The sequence below is a fragment of the Ovis aries genome, chromosome 7 (genome assembly GCF_016772045.2).
Source record: "Ovis aries strain OAR_USU_Benz2616 breed Rambouillet chromosome 7, ARS-UI_Ramb_v3.0, whole genome shotgun sequence".
Taxonomy (NCBI): Eukaryota; Metazoa; Chordata; class Mammalia; order Artiodactyla; family Bovidae; genus Ovis; species Ovis aries.
Genome location: NC_056060.1, coordinates 24310286 through 24325748, shown reverse-complemented (window position 1 = coordinate 24325748; position 15463 = coordinate 24310286). Strand labels below are relative to the sequence as shown.

At 41.4% G+C, this 15463-nt stretch overlaps 1 long non-coding RNA gene across 1 annotated transcript in view; it reads left to right on the top strand.

The window, feature by feature from the left end:
* Nucleotides 1-6173: 6173 nt before the first annotated feature.
* The window catches only part of LOC132660173 (uncharacterized), a 37526-nt gene continuing 28236 nt past the window's right edge, over nucleotides 6174-15463 (top strand). The window contains exons 1-2 of the long non-coding RNA XR_009601459.1: nucleotides 6174-6227; nucleotides 7155-7296. This is a non-coding gene — a long non-coding RNA (uncharacterized LOC132660173). The remainder of the gene's footprint in view (nucleotides 6228-7154; nucleotides 7297-15463) is intronic.

Genomic DNA, 15463 nt, shown 5'->3' with positions numbered 1-15463 from the left:
TCTTCCAAGGAGTAAGCGTCTTTTAATTTCATGGCTGCAGTCACCATCTACAGTGATTTTGGAGCCCAAAAAATAAAGTCTGACACTGTTCCCACTGTTTCCCCATCTATTTCCCATGAAGTGATGGGACCAGATGCCATGATCTTTGTTTTCTGGATGTTGAGCTTTAAGCCAACTTTTGCACTCTCCTCTTCCACTTTCATCAAGAGGCTTTTTAGTTCCTCTTCACTTTCTGCCATAAGAGTGGTGTCATCTGCATATCTGAGGTTATTGATATTTCTCCCGGCAATCTTGATTCCAGCTTGTGTTTTTTCCAGTCCAGCGTTTCTCATGATGTACTCTGCATAGAAGTTAAATAAGCAGGGTGACAATATACAGCCTTGACATACTCCTTTTCCTATTTGGAACCAGTCTGTTGTTTCATGTCCAGTTCTAACTGTTGCTTCCTGACCTGCATACAGATTTCTCAAGAGGCAGGTCAGGTGGTCTGTATTCCCATCTCTTTCAGAATTTTCCAGTTTATTGTGATCCACACAGTCAAAGGCTTTGGCATAGTCAATAATAAAGCAGAAGTAGATGTTTTTCTGGAACTCTCTTGCTTTTTCCATGATCCAGTTGATGTTGGCAATTTGATCTCTGGTTCCTCTGCCTTTTCTAAAACCAGCTTGAACATCAGGAAGTTCACGGTTCATGTATTGCTGAAGCCTGGCTTGGAGAATTTTGAGCATTACTTTACTAGCATGTGAGATGAGTGCAATTGTGCGGTAGTTTGAGCATTCTTTGGCGTTGCCTTTCTTTGAGATTGGAATGAAAACTGACCCTTTCCAGTCCTGTGGCCACTACTGAGTTTTCCAAATTTGCTGGCATCTTGAGTGTAGCACTTTCACAGCCTCATCTTTCAGGATTTGAAACAACTCAACTGAAATTCCGTCACCTCCACTAGCTTTGTTCGTAGTGATGCTTTCTAACCTTTAACCCAACTTTTTCACTCTGCTCTTTCACTTTCATCAAGAGGCTATTTAGTTCCTCTTCACTTTCTGCCATAGGGGTGATGTCATCTGCATATCTGAGATTACTGATGTTTCTCCCGGCAATCTTGATTCCAGCTTGTGCTTCTTCCAGCCCAGTGTTTCTCATGATGTACTCTGCATAGAAGTTAAATAAGCAAGGTGACAATATCCAGCCTTGACATACTCCTTTTCCTATTTGGAACCTGTCTGTTGTTCCATGTCCAGTTCTAACTGTTGCTTCCTGACCTGCATATAGGTTTCTCAAGAGGCAGGTCAGGTGGTCTGGTATTCCCATCTCTTTCAGAATTTTCCACAGTTTGTTGTGATCCACACATTCAAAGGCTTTGGCATAGTCAATAAAGCAGAAGTAGATGTTTTTCTGGAACTCTCTTGCTTTTTCCATGATCCAGCGGATGTTGGCAATTTGATCTCTGGTTCCTCTGCCTTTTCTAAAACCAGCTTGAACATCAGGAAGTTCACGGTTCATGTATTGCTGAAGTCTGGCTTGGAGAATTTTGAGCATTACTCTACTAGTGTGTGAGATGAGTGCAACTGTGTGGTAGTTTGAGCATTCTTTGGCATTCCCTTTGTTTGGGATTGGAATGAAAACTGACCTTTTCCAGTCTTGTGGCCACTGCTGAGTTTTCCAAATTTGCTGACATCTTGAGTGTAGCGCTTTCACAGCATCATCTTTCAGGATTTGAAATAGCTCCACTGGAATTCCATCACCTCCACTAGCTTTGTTCATAGTGACGCTTTCTAAGGCCCACTTGACTTCACATTCCAGGATGTCTGACTTTAGGTGAGTGATCACACCATGGTGATTACCTGGGTCATGAAGATCTTTTTGTACAGTTCTTCTGTGTATTCTTGCCACTTCTTCTTAATATCTTCTGCTTCTGTTAGGTCCATACCATTTCTGTCCTTTATCAAGCCCATCTTTGCCTGAAACGACCCCTTGGTATCTCTAATTTTCTTGACGAGATCGCTAGTCTTTCCCATTCTGTTCTTTTCCTCTGTTTCTTTGCATTGATCGCTGAGGAAGGCTTTCTTATCTCTTCTTGCTATTCTTTGGAATGCTGCATTCAGATGTTTATATCTTTCCTTTTCTCCTTTGCTTTTCGCTTCTCTTCTTTTCACAGCTATTTGTAAGGCCTCCCAAGACAGCCATTTTGCTTTTTTGCATTTCTTTCCCATGGGGATGGTCTTGATCCCTGTCTTCTGTACAATGTCATGAACCTCCATCCATAGTTCATCAGGCACTCTACCTATCAGATCTAGGCCCTTAAATCTATTTCTCACTTCCACTGAATAATCATAAAGGATTTGATTTAGGTCATACCTGAATGGTCTAGTGGTTTTCCCCACTTTCTTCAATTTAAGTCTGAATTTGGCAATAAGGAGTTCATGATCTGAGCCACAGTCAGCTCCTGGTGTTGTTTTTGTTGACTGTATAGAGCTTCTCCATCTTTGGCTGCAAAGAATATAATCAGTCTGATTTCAGTGTTGACCATCTGGTGATGTCCATGTGTAGCATTTTCTCTTGTGTTGTTGGAAGAGGGTGTTTGTTATGACCAGTGCATTCTCTTGGCAAAACTCTATTAGCCTTTGCCCTGCTTCATTCCGTACTCCAAGGCCAAATTTGCCTGTTACTCCAGGTGTTTCTTGACTTCCTACTTTTGCATTCCAGTCCCCTATAATGAACATCTTTTGGGGGTGTTAGTTCTAAAAGGTCTTGTAGGTCTTCATAGAACTATTCAACTTCAGCTTCTTCAGTGTTACTGGTTGGGACATAGACTTGGATTACCGTGATATTGAATGGTTTGCCTTAGAAATGAACAGAGATCATTCTGTTGTTTTTGAGATTGCATCCAAGTACTGCATTTCAGACTCTTTTGTTGACCATGATTGCTACTCCATTTCTTCTGAGGGATTCCTGCCCGCAGTAGTAGATATAATGGTCATCTGAGTTAAATTCACCCATTCCAGTCCATTTTAGTTAGCTGATTCCTAGAATGTCGACGTTCACTCTTGCCATCTCCTGTTTGACCACTTCCAATTTGCCTTGATTCATGGACCTGACATTCCAGGTTCCTATGCAATATTGCTCTTTACAGTATCAGACCTTGCTTCTATCACCAATCACATCCACAGCTGGGTATTGTTTTTGCTTTGGCTCCATCCCTTCATTCTTTCTGGAGTTATTTCTCCACTGATCTCCAGAAGCATATTGGGCACTTACCAACGTGGGGAGTTTCTCTTTCAGTATCCTATTATTTTGCCTTTTCATACTGTTCATGGGGTTCTCAAAGTAAGAATACTGAAGTGGTTTACCATTCCCTTCTCCAGTGGACCACATTCTGTCTGACTTCTGCACCATGATCCGTCCATCTTGGGTGGCCCCACACGGCATGGCTTGGTTTCACTGAGTTAGGCAAGGCTGTGGTCTGTGTGATCAGATTGGCTAGTTTCTGTGAATATGGTTTCAGTGTGTCTGCCCTCTGATGCCCTCTTGCAACACCTACCATCTTACTTGGGTTTCTCTTACCTTGGACTTGGGATATCTCTTCACGGCTGCTCCAGCAAAGTGCAGCCGCTGCTCCTTACCTTGGACAAGGTGGCTCCTCCTGATCTTGAACATGGAGTAGCTCCTCTCGGCCTTCCTGCACCTGTGCAGCTGCTGCTCCTTGGACGTGGGGTTGCTCCTCTCCACCACCGCCCCTGACCTCGGACGTGGGGTAGCTCCTCTTGGCCACTCCTGCACCACTGTTGCAGCCTGACGCTCTCTACCATGTCACCATGAGACTAATTGCCCCTCCCCCCAGCTCCAGCCCCTTCCCAAGTTGTGAAGTAAACATGGAGAATTGTTCAGGTTCTTAAATGCTTCTGCCTCAAAGGGATACATATCGCTTTCACACACACTTCATTGACCAAAACAAGTCATATAACCACACTCAACTTCAGGATGGTTAGAAGGGCAATCTTCATATGCCTGAAAGGGGAGTAGATATAGTTCATTGAAAGAAGAGGAGGTAATCATTTGCAAGGATTCTTGAGCAACTAAGCAGTGAGAATTCATCCATTCCAATAGTTATACCTGTATCTACTTCTCTGGTTTTGATACATGAACCACTAAAATGAAGTTTTTTTTGTTTTTTGTTTTTTGTTTTGTCCATGTCACATGCCTCACAGGATCTTAGTTCCCCGATCAGGGATGGAACCCATGCCCCCTACAGTTGGAGACATGAAGTCCCAACCACTAGACCGCCAGAGAAGTCCATATAATGAAGTTCTTAATAGAAACCCAATAGTTCCCCCTGCCAAGAGTAATAAGATTGGGAGTCAGAAAATGTAGACTCTTGTTTTGATATGGAAGTTTGGGCAAATCAGACCTCTCTGAAATGGATTTTGCTTAAATGGAGATTATAATATTTACTCTCTACCTTACTGGAGTAGTAAGGCTCAAATAAATCACACATGAGAAAAAAATACTTTAAAACTATAAAGCACTTCAGAGGTTGAAAATAAATTGCCTATAGAGATGAGAAATAGTGTAAATGAGTGGAGCAGATTAGGCATGAGTTAATAGGGAGTGATGGGAACTATGGCAATCTAGAGAGCCCACATTCTGTTTAAAGACTAACCCTACTCAACTCTACCCAATTATTGGCATGTGGGACTATGGGCTTAGTATTGCCATTGTTCCAATTTTTCTATAATAGTCAGGAATTCTGACTTTTTAAATGTAAAATCTTCTGATTTTAAAATGTTAACAACTGATTTTCTTAAAACTGAGTACCAGATTTGGTCCATAGTCCTTCAATTATTATCTGTCCTTTATATACACATATGGTAGAAATTTAGAGTTTAGATGTACAATATGGTTCTTGTAGGCCATCAAAGCCTTTTATAAAATTCAAGAGTCCTGTAGAGATTTAACATTAGGTTCTCAAAACCATTTTTTAAGAATCATATCCCTCTCATATTGGTTTTCAGGGAGGGGTATTTTGCCCCACAAGGATTACTTGGCAATTTTTGGTAGTGACAGCTTCCGATGGAGGGGGAGGGGAAGAGTATGTAACCAGAAGAGTATTAAGAGGATAAATTGGAAGATCAGAGATTTAGTCCCAGTGTTACTGTTGCCCCTTTCCTGTGCATTGACCTCTGCAAGCTGCGAGTAAAGACTATGAGACTTGTCCTGTGGTCCTCATTATCCCCCCCACCCTTCTCGGCATACTGCCTACTGCCAGAGATCCTAGCTGCTCCATGAAAGCATTCTGCTTTGCTCAATGCTTCCCAGCAACCATTGTATCTGTCCCTTCATCAGTTTGGCAGCCGCTATAGAAGTCACTCATGTTTTACTTGAATTCCTGCCCATTGGAACTTCACAGAAAGAAGTGACTGTGACAAGGTTCCTGCTGACGTCAGTTTTAAAGGCCTTGACCCCATCCCCTGCTTTAAGCATTTAAGAAATATGTGGCTTCATATGCGGCTGAATTCTGAGGTGGTTGGGAAATTCTCCATGTTGATGAATTTTACCCTGATTTTTTTGAGATTCAGTCATTTATTCTGACCTTAAATACATGATTGTAGACAACAGACATTTCCCAAATGAAGCATCAGCTTTTGCAGATGGTTCAGGTTTTGTGTCCTGGGCTTTGTCCTCTGCTGCCATCTTGTGGCCTCTTTGCTGCTGGGGTCGATGTCTCACAAAGGGCCTTGCCTCCAGGTAATGGCGTGTGTCAGTGGCTTATGGCTTAGTTGGAGAAGGAGTCTGCTCACTGTGGGGTATGCGCCAAATCCCTCCCCTGCTATGAGTCCACCTGGGCCATGACGCACGCCAAGCGCATAGCAAGTAGGCTGGAGGCACAGGGCCTTCTGGGTCATTCCCAGCCCTTGGGCCTCCATGTGTTATGCAATCCTGGACTCAAGCCAGAAAATCAGTAAACTCAACTACCCAGGAGTAATCGGAGCTGACCTCGCTTGCTTGGCCCAGTGAATGCCCTGCAGCCTCTTTCTACTCACTGTCAGGGCTGAGCTATTCTTTATCTTAGTGAGAAGAGATGATTACCTCATCAGTATTTGGTTTTACTGGCTAGGCCCATTTTGGTTTGCTCTGTGTACACATCGTTCCTTCTTGGCTTGTCCCGCCAGTGCTACTTCAAGTTCGATGTTTAATTGCTGGATTGAGCAGGACAGTGGCAGTGAGTGTCGCTGGTAAGCAGTGTTTCCTATAAGGATGACAGGATCTGAGCACTGTAGTGATCAGAGGTCCATGTCCAGGGCACAGGGAATCTAGGATACTGCCCTTGTAGCTGGGCTATTAGTGACTGAGCAGCAAGTGACTCGTTCTGGAGGAAAGGCAGGAAAACTTCTAGTGGGTGCTATTTTCTATCATTATAATAATGTGTTTAAAACCTTCCAAGAGTTGAAGTATTAATAAATGTATAGAACTGTCCCCTAGCTGTTTGCCCTTCCTGTATGTTTTACACGTTTGGCTTTTTATGGAGAGCCCAGACTCTACCAGGCCCTCCTTGTCCCTATCTGCAGAATTGGAGGAGGAAGCAAAGGAGGAGGGGGAGGGAAAACAGTTGCCTGTAGTTCGTTTTAATATGCTTTCCCATGTATAAAAATTTAGGGGAGTCTGGTGCTCTGTGATGACCTGGAGAAATAGGATGGGGGAAGGGGAGAAAGGCTGGGGAGGGAAGGGCTGTATCTATAATTGCAGCTGATTTGCATTGCTGTATGGCAGAAACTAACACAACACTGTAAAAAAAACTTTTTAATTAAATTTAATAATAGAAAAAAAAGACAAAAATTCAGGGAAAGGGCCTCCTTGTATAATCTCTTAGGCTATTAGACTGGTATGTGTTGCTTTATAACTCAGATGCTGTTTACTTAAAGGGAGTTGTCTTCTGTTTCTTTGTTTTTCCTTCTTTGCCTATATTTTTTCAGTTTTATTTTTATTATATATTGTGGTTCATGTTATTCCTTTTTATTTTTATAAATTTTTTTAGAAACATTGATTTTTGGCTGCTCTGGGTCTTCATCGGTGCACATGGGCTTTCTCTAGTGTGGCTAGCGGAGGCTACTCTTTAGTTATGTTGTGCAGGCTTCTCATTGCCATGGCTTCTCTTGCCGCAGAGCATGGGCTCGAGGCTACGCAGGCTTCAGTCGTTGTGGTGCGTGGGCTTAGTTGCCCCGGGGCATGTGGAATCTTCTTGGACCAGAGATTGAACAGTGTCCCCAGGATTGGCAGGCAGATTCTTAAGCACTGGACCATCTGGTAAGTCCTATATGTTATTCTTGATTCTACCTATGATCTGAATCTTTGGTTTATTTTTCTTATCAGAAACGTTTCCTGTGTTCAATCCAGAGTGAGTGAGTTGTTTTTGTTGACTCTTATCTATTTTTCCTTGCCTTTTAAAGTTTCTTGTTTATAAAGTATTTTTCTATAAGTCCAAGCTCGCCATATAGGGGAGCTTTGCTTCTTTATAATTCTATGCTCACTTTATGTATGAAGAAACTACTCTGTATCCACTCTTGTGCTTTAGATAAAATGAGAGGACTCAAAGTCATGGCATAAGAGAAACAGGACTGATGTCTTTGTAAATCTCACAGATAATTATGAGGAAGAGAAACTGTTGTTAGTGAGCCCAAGATGTGAAACTGGGCCCAATGGTGTCATATTATAGAGAGGCAGAGAGGCTGGTTTTCAACCAAAAAAGAGAAATGGAACACCTTTCTAAAGATGAGCTGCTTTGAAGTTAGTCTCTCAACCTCTGGGTAATGTTTGAGGTGTTTTGTGCAACTCACTTCTGTACAGTTAAGTTGTTGAAGTGAGTTTTCAAGTATCAACCAAATGATTGGAATGTTGTTGTTCAGTTTCTGAGTCATGTCCAACTCTTTGAGACCCCATGGACTGTAGCACACGAGGCTTCTCTGTCCTTCACCATCTCCGGAAGCTTGCTCAAACTAATGTCCATTGAGTCAGTCATGCCATCCAACCTTCTCATCCTCTGTCATCCCCTTCTCCTCCTGCCTTCAATCTTTCCCAGCATCAGGGTCTTTTCTAATGAGTCAGCTCTTTGCATCAGATAGCCAAAGTATTGGAGCTTCAGCTTCAGCATGAATCCTTCCAGTGAATATTCAGGACTGATTTCCTTTAGGATTGACTGGTTGGATTTCCTTGCTGTCCAAGGTACTCTCAACAGGCTTCTCCAACACCACAATATCGGACTTTATTTTTACCACCAGACACATCCACAGCTGGGCATTGTTTCCGCTTTGGCTCAACCTCTTCATTCCTTCTGGAGCTATTTCTCTGCTCTTCTCCAGTAGTATATTGGGCACCTACCGACCTGGGGAGTTCATCTTTCAGTGTCTTATCTTTTTGCATTTTTATACTGTTCATGGGGTTCTCAAGGAAAGAATGCTGAAGTGGTTTGCCATTCTCTTCTCCAGTAATGGTTTGAATAGATGACCTTTAATTTATTCTCCAACATTAAGATTTGGTTTCTCAGCAATGATGGATTTGTGTTTTGTTTTGTTTTTTGACTGCTCTGGGTCTTCGTTGCTGCACATGGGCTTTCTCTGCTTGCGGAGAGTGGGGGCTACTCTGTAGTTATGGTGCGTGGGATTCTCATTGAGATGGCTTCTCTTATTGTAAAACACAGGCTCTAGGGTGCTCAGGCTTCAGTAGTTGCAGCTTGCAAGCTCCAGAGCACAGTCTCAATAGTTGTGGCACACAGGCTTAGTTGCCCCATGGCACGTGGGATCTTCCTTGACGAAAGACTGAATAATGTTCCCTACATTGCAAGACAGATTCTTAACCACTGGACTAGCAGGGAAACCCCAGTGATGGTTTTTTAAATGGGCCCACTCATAATCTGGTGGCTCAGGCAATAAAGAATCTTCCTGCAATGCAGAAGACACAGGTTCAATCCCTGGGTTGGGAAGATCCCCTGGAAAAGGGAAAGGCTACCCACTCCAGTACTCTGGCCTGGAGAATTGCATGGACTGTATAGATCATGGTGGGGTCTCAAAGAGTCAGACACGACTGAGTGACTTTCACTTTCAAGGATGATGATCATGACAGCAGTGACTCAGTGATGGGCAAGGTGGGAGTCAGGACTGTTTTTTGTACACATTAGTGAAAAGTCAGAACAATCAAAACTCCAGTGAGAAGTTAAAGCCATGTCATGTCAAAATAGCTAAGTCAAAACATCTCACTTTGGCACATATGTTTCTTTCTTTTATGCCTTATTCAAGCAGTGGTAAGTAGTCCTAGCCCCAAATTGCTAACTGGTACTGATTCTTCAAGACTCAGTTTAGTCTTCACCTACTTTGGGAAGCTTCCCTGACTTCTCTCCTCACTACCAGGTGCTTTTACAGTACTTTACACATAATTCTATACTTATTATGAAGGGGATCAGAAGACCTCACCCCAAAATGTGTCACATTGGCATGGAGATTGTCTTGATTAGAAGGCAAATAAGCAGCACACTCAGAAAGAGCGCTTTGCCCTCCCTCTAATAAAAGTGAAATATAAATTTCCCTTTGTAAAGGTCATCCCCCTCCTATCTCTCATAGTGGGAGGAAGAAAAGCAACCATTACACGGCAGACAGAGTCAGCACCATCATGAATGTACACAAACAACCTTACTAAAATCACAATTGTCTTTTATCAGTTTTCCCCATATATTTAGTTTCCTGAAATCTACCACTCCTAGAGGCCTAAAATGCTTTTCCTTTATCTTGTCACTGCTCCACAGTTTATCACCTTTTGTTAAAATAGTATATAATCCCCTGTGTCTAAGCACCTCTTTGATCCATCATTTCTTTTCTATGAAGAGCCTCTATATATATAAAAATTGAAATATTAACAAGTGAAATGTATATGCCTTTTTTCCTGTTAATTTGACTTTTTATCAATTTAATTTGCAAGCTCCAGCTACTAAACCAAGAAGGTAGAGAAGTTTTTTCTTCTGCCACAAATGAAATTGTCATTTATGTGCCCACCTTTGAAGCAGAAACTGTTTTATTCATCTTTATAAGCCCAGAACCTAGCTAAGGGAATGACATATAGGAGACATTCAATACACATTGAATGACTGAATAAATAAATACACTAAGTCTGAAGGAACTTCAACATAGAAACTCCTATGCAACATTCTGACAGTCATTCAGTCTCTGCTAAAACATTAACAGTAATGGTCACTGGAGAAAATCACTCAATCATGGCAGCTGGTTCCACAACAAATTCGTGATCTCAAACTGCAGCAATATCCTAAAGGCAACCCCGTAATATTAATACTACTATTGGCAGTTCTCAGTTTCCACAGCTGCTACTTCAAGTTTTTTGTCTTGTTTTGTTTTCAATAGTTATTCTAAAGTGCATCTAGAAGAATAAACAAATAATAATGAAAGAACAAGAAGGCAGGAAAGAAAAAGAAAGAAGAGAGAAAGGGTTTCTAACAAGAGTAATAAGGTGAGACTTGGTCTATCAGCTATTCATGTATAAGATGAAAAATTAAAACACTATGGTATTGACATCAGAATAGATAGATAGATGAATGGAATAGAATAGAGTCAAAAGAAGAGCTCAAGCGTATATAAGAGTTAATAAATTTTAGTAGTACTATTTCTTATCAGTTAGTTAATCATGAACTAAAATTAGTTTATGATGTTGGAATAACTGCATAACTGTACTAAGTTATACTTCTACCATATACCATATACCAAAATAAATTCTAGACATAAATGGAAATCAAAATCATAAAAATATGAGAAGAAATATAGGTAATTATTTATATAACCCAGGTCAAATGAGAGCTATTAGATATGACATTGATGACAGAAACTGCAAACAAAGCTAGTGGAGGTGATGAACAAAGCTAGTGGAGGTGATGGCATTCCAGCAGAGCTATTTCAAATCCTAAAAGATGATGCTGTTATAGTGCTGCACTCAATATGCCGGCAAATTTGGAAAATTTATCAGTGGCCACAGAATTGGAAAAAGGCAATTTTCATTCCAATCCTAAAGAAGGGCAATGCCAAAGAATGTTCAAACTACCACACAACTGCATTCTTTTCACATGCTAGCAAAGTAATGCTCAAAATCCTCCAAACTAGGCTTCAACAGTATGTGAACCAAGAACTTCCAGATGTACAACCTGCATACAGAAAAGGCAGAGGAACCTGAGATCAAATTGCCAACATCCTTTGGATCATAGAAAATACTAGAGAATTCCATAAGAACATCTATTTCCACTTCACTGACTATGCGCTAAAGCCTTTGACTATGTGGATCACAACAAACTTTGGAAAACTGTTAAAGAGATGGGAATAACAGACCACCTTACCTGCCTTCTGAAAAACCTGTATGCAGGTCAAGAAGCAACAGTTAGAACAGTTAGAACCAGACATGGAACAATGGACTGGTTCGAAATTGGAAAATGAGTATGTCAAGGCTATATATTATCACCCTGCTTATTTAACTTATATGCAGAGTACATCATGCAAAATGCTGGGCTGGATGAAGCACTGCTGGAATCAAGATTGTGAGGAGAAATATCAATAACCTCAGATATGCAGATGATACCACCCTTATGGCAGAAAAGGAACTAAAGAGCTTCTTGATGAAGATAGAAGAGGAGAGTGAAAAAGCTGGCTTAAAACTCAACATTTAAAAAACTAAGATCATGGCATCTGATCCCATCATTTCATGGGAAATAGATGGGGAAACAATGGAAACAGTAACAGACTTTACTTTTTGGGGCTCCAAAAATTACTGCAGATGGTGACTGCAGCCATGAAATTAAAAGATGCTTGCTCCTTGGAAGAAAAGCAATGACAAACCTGGACAGTTTAAAAAGCAGGGGTTATTAAAAAGCAGGGATATTATTTTGCCTACAAAGTTCTGTATAATCAAAGCTGTGGTTTTTCCAGTGGTCATGTGCGGATATGAGAGCTAGACAATAAAACAGGCTGAGTGCTGAAGAACTGATGCCTTCAAATTGTGGTGTTGGCGAAGACTCTTGAGAGTCTCTTCAACAGCAAGGAAATCAAACCAGTCAATCCTAAAGGAAATCAACCCTGAATATTCACTGGAAGGACTGATGCTGAACCTGAAGCTCCAATACTTTGGCCACCTGATACAAAGAGATGACTCACTGGAAAAGACCCTGATACTAGGCAATATTGAAGGCAGGAGGAGAAGGGAACAACAGAGGATGAGATGGATGGATGGCATCACCAACTCAATGGACATGAGTTTGTGCAAACTCCCAGAGATGGTGAAGGACAGGGAAGCCTGGCATGTTGCTGCCCATGGGGTCATAAACAGTTGGACACTACTGAGTGACTGAACAACAAAGTAGAAACTGAAAGGAAAAAGATTGATTTTACATTAAAAATTTTAAGCTTTCTATCAAAAAAATACAATAAATAAAGGTAAAGTTCAAATGTAAAGTTAAAGGATGAAAGAATAACATAAAACTAAAAGATGGTTAATATCAGTACTGAATATTTTCTTTTTTAATATTTATTTTTATTTATTATTTGGCTGCTCTGGGTCTTATTTGTGACATGTGGGTCTAGATCCCTCACCAGGGTTCAAACCCCGGCCCCCTGCATTGTAAGCATGGCGTCTTAGCCACTGGGCCATCAGGGAAGTCCCTGAATCTTTTCTTACAGAGAAATTGATAAAGACAAAATGGCCAATTTACCAAATAAAGAAATACAGTAAAGAAACTTAAATGGCCAATAAATTTATGAAAGATGATTTGTAATCATAGTAGTTAAGCAAGGGCTTCCCTGGTGGCTCAGAGGTTAAAGCATCTGCCTGCGATGTGGGAGACCTGGGTTTGATTCCTGGCTTGGGAAGATCCCCTGGAGAAGGAAATGGCAACCCAGTCCAGTATTCTTGCCTGGAGAATCTCATGGACAGAGGAGCTTGGTGGGCTACAGTCCACGGGGTCACAAAGAGGCGGGCACGACTGAGCGACTTCACTTTCACTTTAGTTAAATAAATTCAATTTATTTATTTATCTATTTTTTTGGCTGCACTGCTCAGCATGTGAGATCTTAGTTCCCTAACCAGGGATGGAACCTGTGCCCCCTGCAATGGAAACGAATCTTAACCACTGGACGGCCAGGGAAGTCCCTAAATAGATGCAATTTAAAACAATAAGATGCTATTTTGTGTCAATCATGTTGTTACTTTTAAATGCATAAAACCCATCATTGAAGAGTATGCAAGGAAATAGGCATTTTCTTATTTATCTGATAGGACTGTAAATTGGTAAACTGTAATGGAAAACAACTTAACATCTTGTACATACAGATTAAAAATTGCCTACCCTTGGGAATTCTCTGGTGGTCCCATGGTTAGGGCTCTGCACTTTTACTGCAGGAAGCACAGGTGTGATCCCTGGTCAAGAAGCTAAGATCCTGCATGCTGCATGGCTTGGTCAAAAAAAAAAATTGCCTACCCATAACCCAGCAATTCGATATCTAGGAGTTTTTTACAGGAATACTTTTGGTCATATGTAAGGAGTTACCTACTGAAATGTTCAGTACATCATTAATTTTAAAAGTGCAAGCAGTTTTAAATATCTAACAATTTGGTGTGTGTGTTAGTTGCTCAGTTGTGTGTGACTCTGCAACCCATGGACTGTAGCCCACCAGGCTCCTCCATCCCTGGGATTTCCCAGGTAAGAACGCTGGAGTGGGTTGCCGTTTCCTTCTCCAGGGGATCTTCCCAACCCAGGGACTGAACCCAGGTCTCCAACATTGTAAGCAGACTCTTTACCACCTGAGCCACCAGAGAAACAATACGGTTGTTGATTTTTATTTTATTATTATTATTTTAAAATTTTACTCCACATCCATGCCGCCTGCAGTGGAAGCACAGAGTCCTAACAATCAGACTGCCAGGGAAGTCCTAGTTGATCTTTAAAGTATATAAGCCTAGAGATTGAAATGTTATACTATACTACATTGGTATAAAAAGAGTATTCCTAAGTAAAAGAAATTTTTTCATCATTGCATCCAATAAAAAATGGCAAAAGACTTGAATAAAAAAGTCTTCTGCCATTTTTCTCCAAAAAATTTGTAAATGGCTAATAGTCACATGAAAGTGATGTCAAGCATCATTAGTCATTAGGTAGTCAGTTCAGTCACTCAGTTCTGTCCGACTCCTTGCGACCCCATGAATCACAGCACGCCAGGCCTCCCTGTCCATCACCAACTCCCGGAGTTCACTCAAACTCATGTCCATCGAGTCGGTGATGTCATCCAGCCATCTTATCCTCTGTCGTCTCCTTCTCCTCCTGCCCCCAATCCCTCCCAGCATCAGGGTCTTTTCCAATGAGTCAATTCTTTGCATGAGGTGGCCAAAGTATTGAAGTTTCAGCTTCAGCATCAGTCCTTCCAATGAACACCCAGGACTGATCTCCTTTAGGATGGACTGGTTGGATCTCCTTGCAGTCCAAGGGACTCTCAAGAGTCTTCTCCAACACCACAGTTCAAAAGCATCAATTCTTTGGCACTCAGCTTTCTTCACAGTCCAACTCTCACATTCATACATGACCACAGGAAAAACCACAGCCTTGACTAGATGGACCTTTGTTGGCAAAGTAATGTCTCTGCTTTTTAATATGCTATCTGGTTGGTCATAACTTTCCTTCCAAGGAGTAAGCATCTTTTAATTTCATGGCTGCAATCACCATCTGCAGTGATTTTGGAGCCCCCCAAAATGACGCCTGACACTGTTTCCACTGTTTCCCCATCTATTTCCCATGAAGTGATGGGACCGGATGCCATGATCTTCGTTTTCTGAATGTTGAGCTTTAAGCCAACTTTTTCACTCTCCTCTTTCACTTTCATCAAGAGGCTATTTAGTTCCTCTTCACTTTCTGCCATAAGCATGGTGTCATCTGCATATCTGAGGTTATTGATATTTCTCCCAGCAATCTTGATTCCAGCTTGTGTGTCTTCCAGTCCAGCATTTCTCATGATGTACTCTGCATAGAAGTTAAATAAGCAGGGGGACAATATACAGCCTTGACGCACTCCTTTTCCTATTTGAAACCAGTCTGTTGTTCCATGTCGTTTTAACTGTTGATTCCTGACCTGCATATAGGTTTCTCTAGAGGCAGGTCAGGTGGTCTGTATTCCCATCTCTTTCAGAATTTTCCACAGTTTGTTGTGATCCACACAGTCAAAGGCTTTGGCATAGTCAATAAAGCAGAAATAGATGTTTTTCTGGAACTCTCTTGCTTTTTCCATGATCCAGCGGATGTTGGCAATTTGATCTCTGGTTCCTCTGCCTTTTCTAAAACCAGCTTGAACATCAGGAAGTTCATGGTTCAGGTATTGCTGAAGCCTGGCTTGGAGAATTTTGAGCATTACTTTACTAGCATGTGAGATGAGTGCAACTGTGCGGTAGT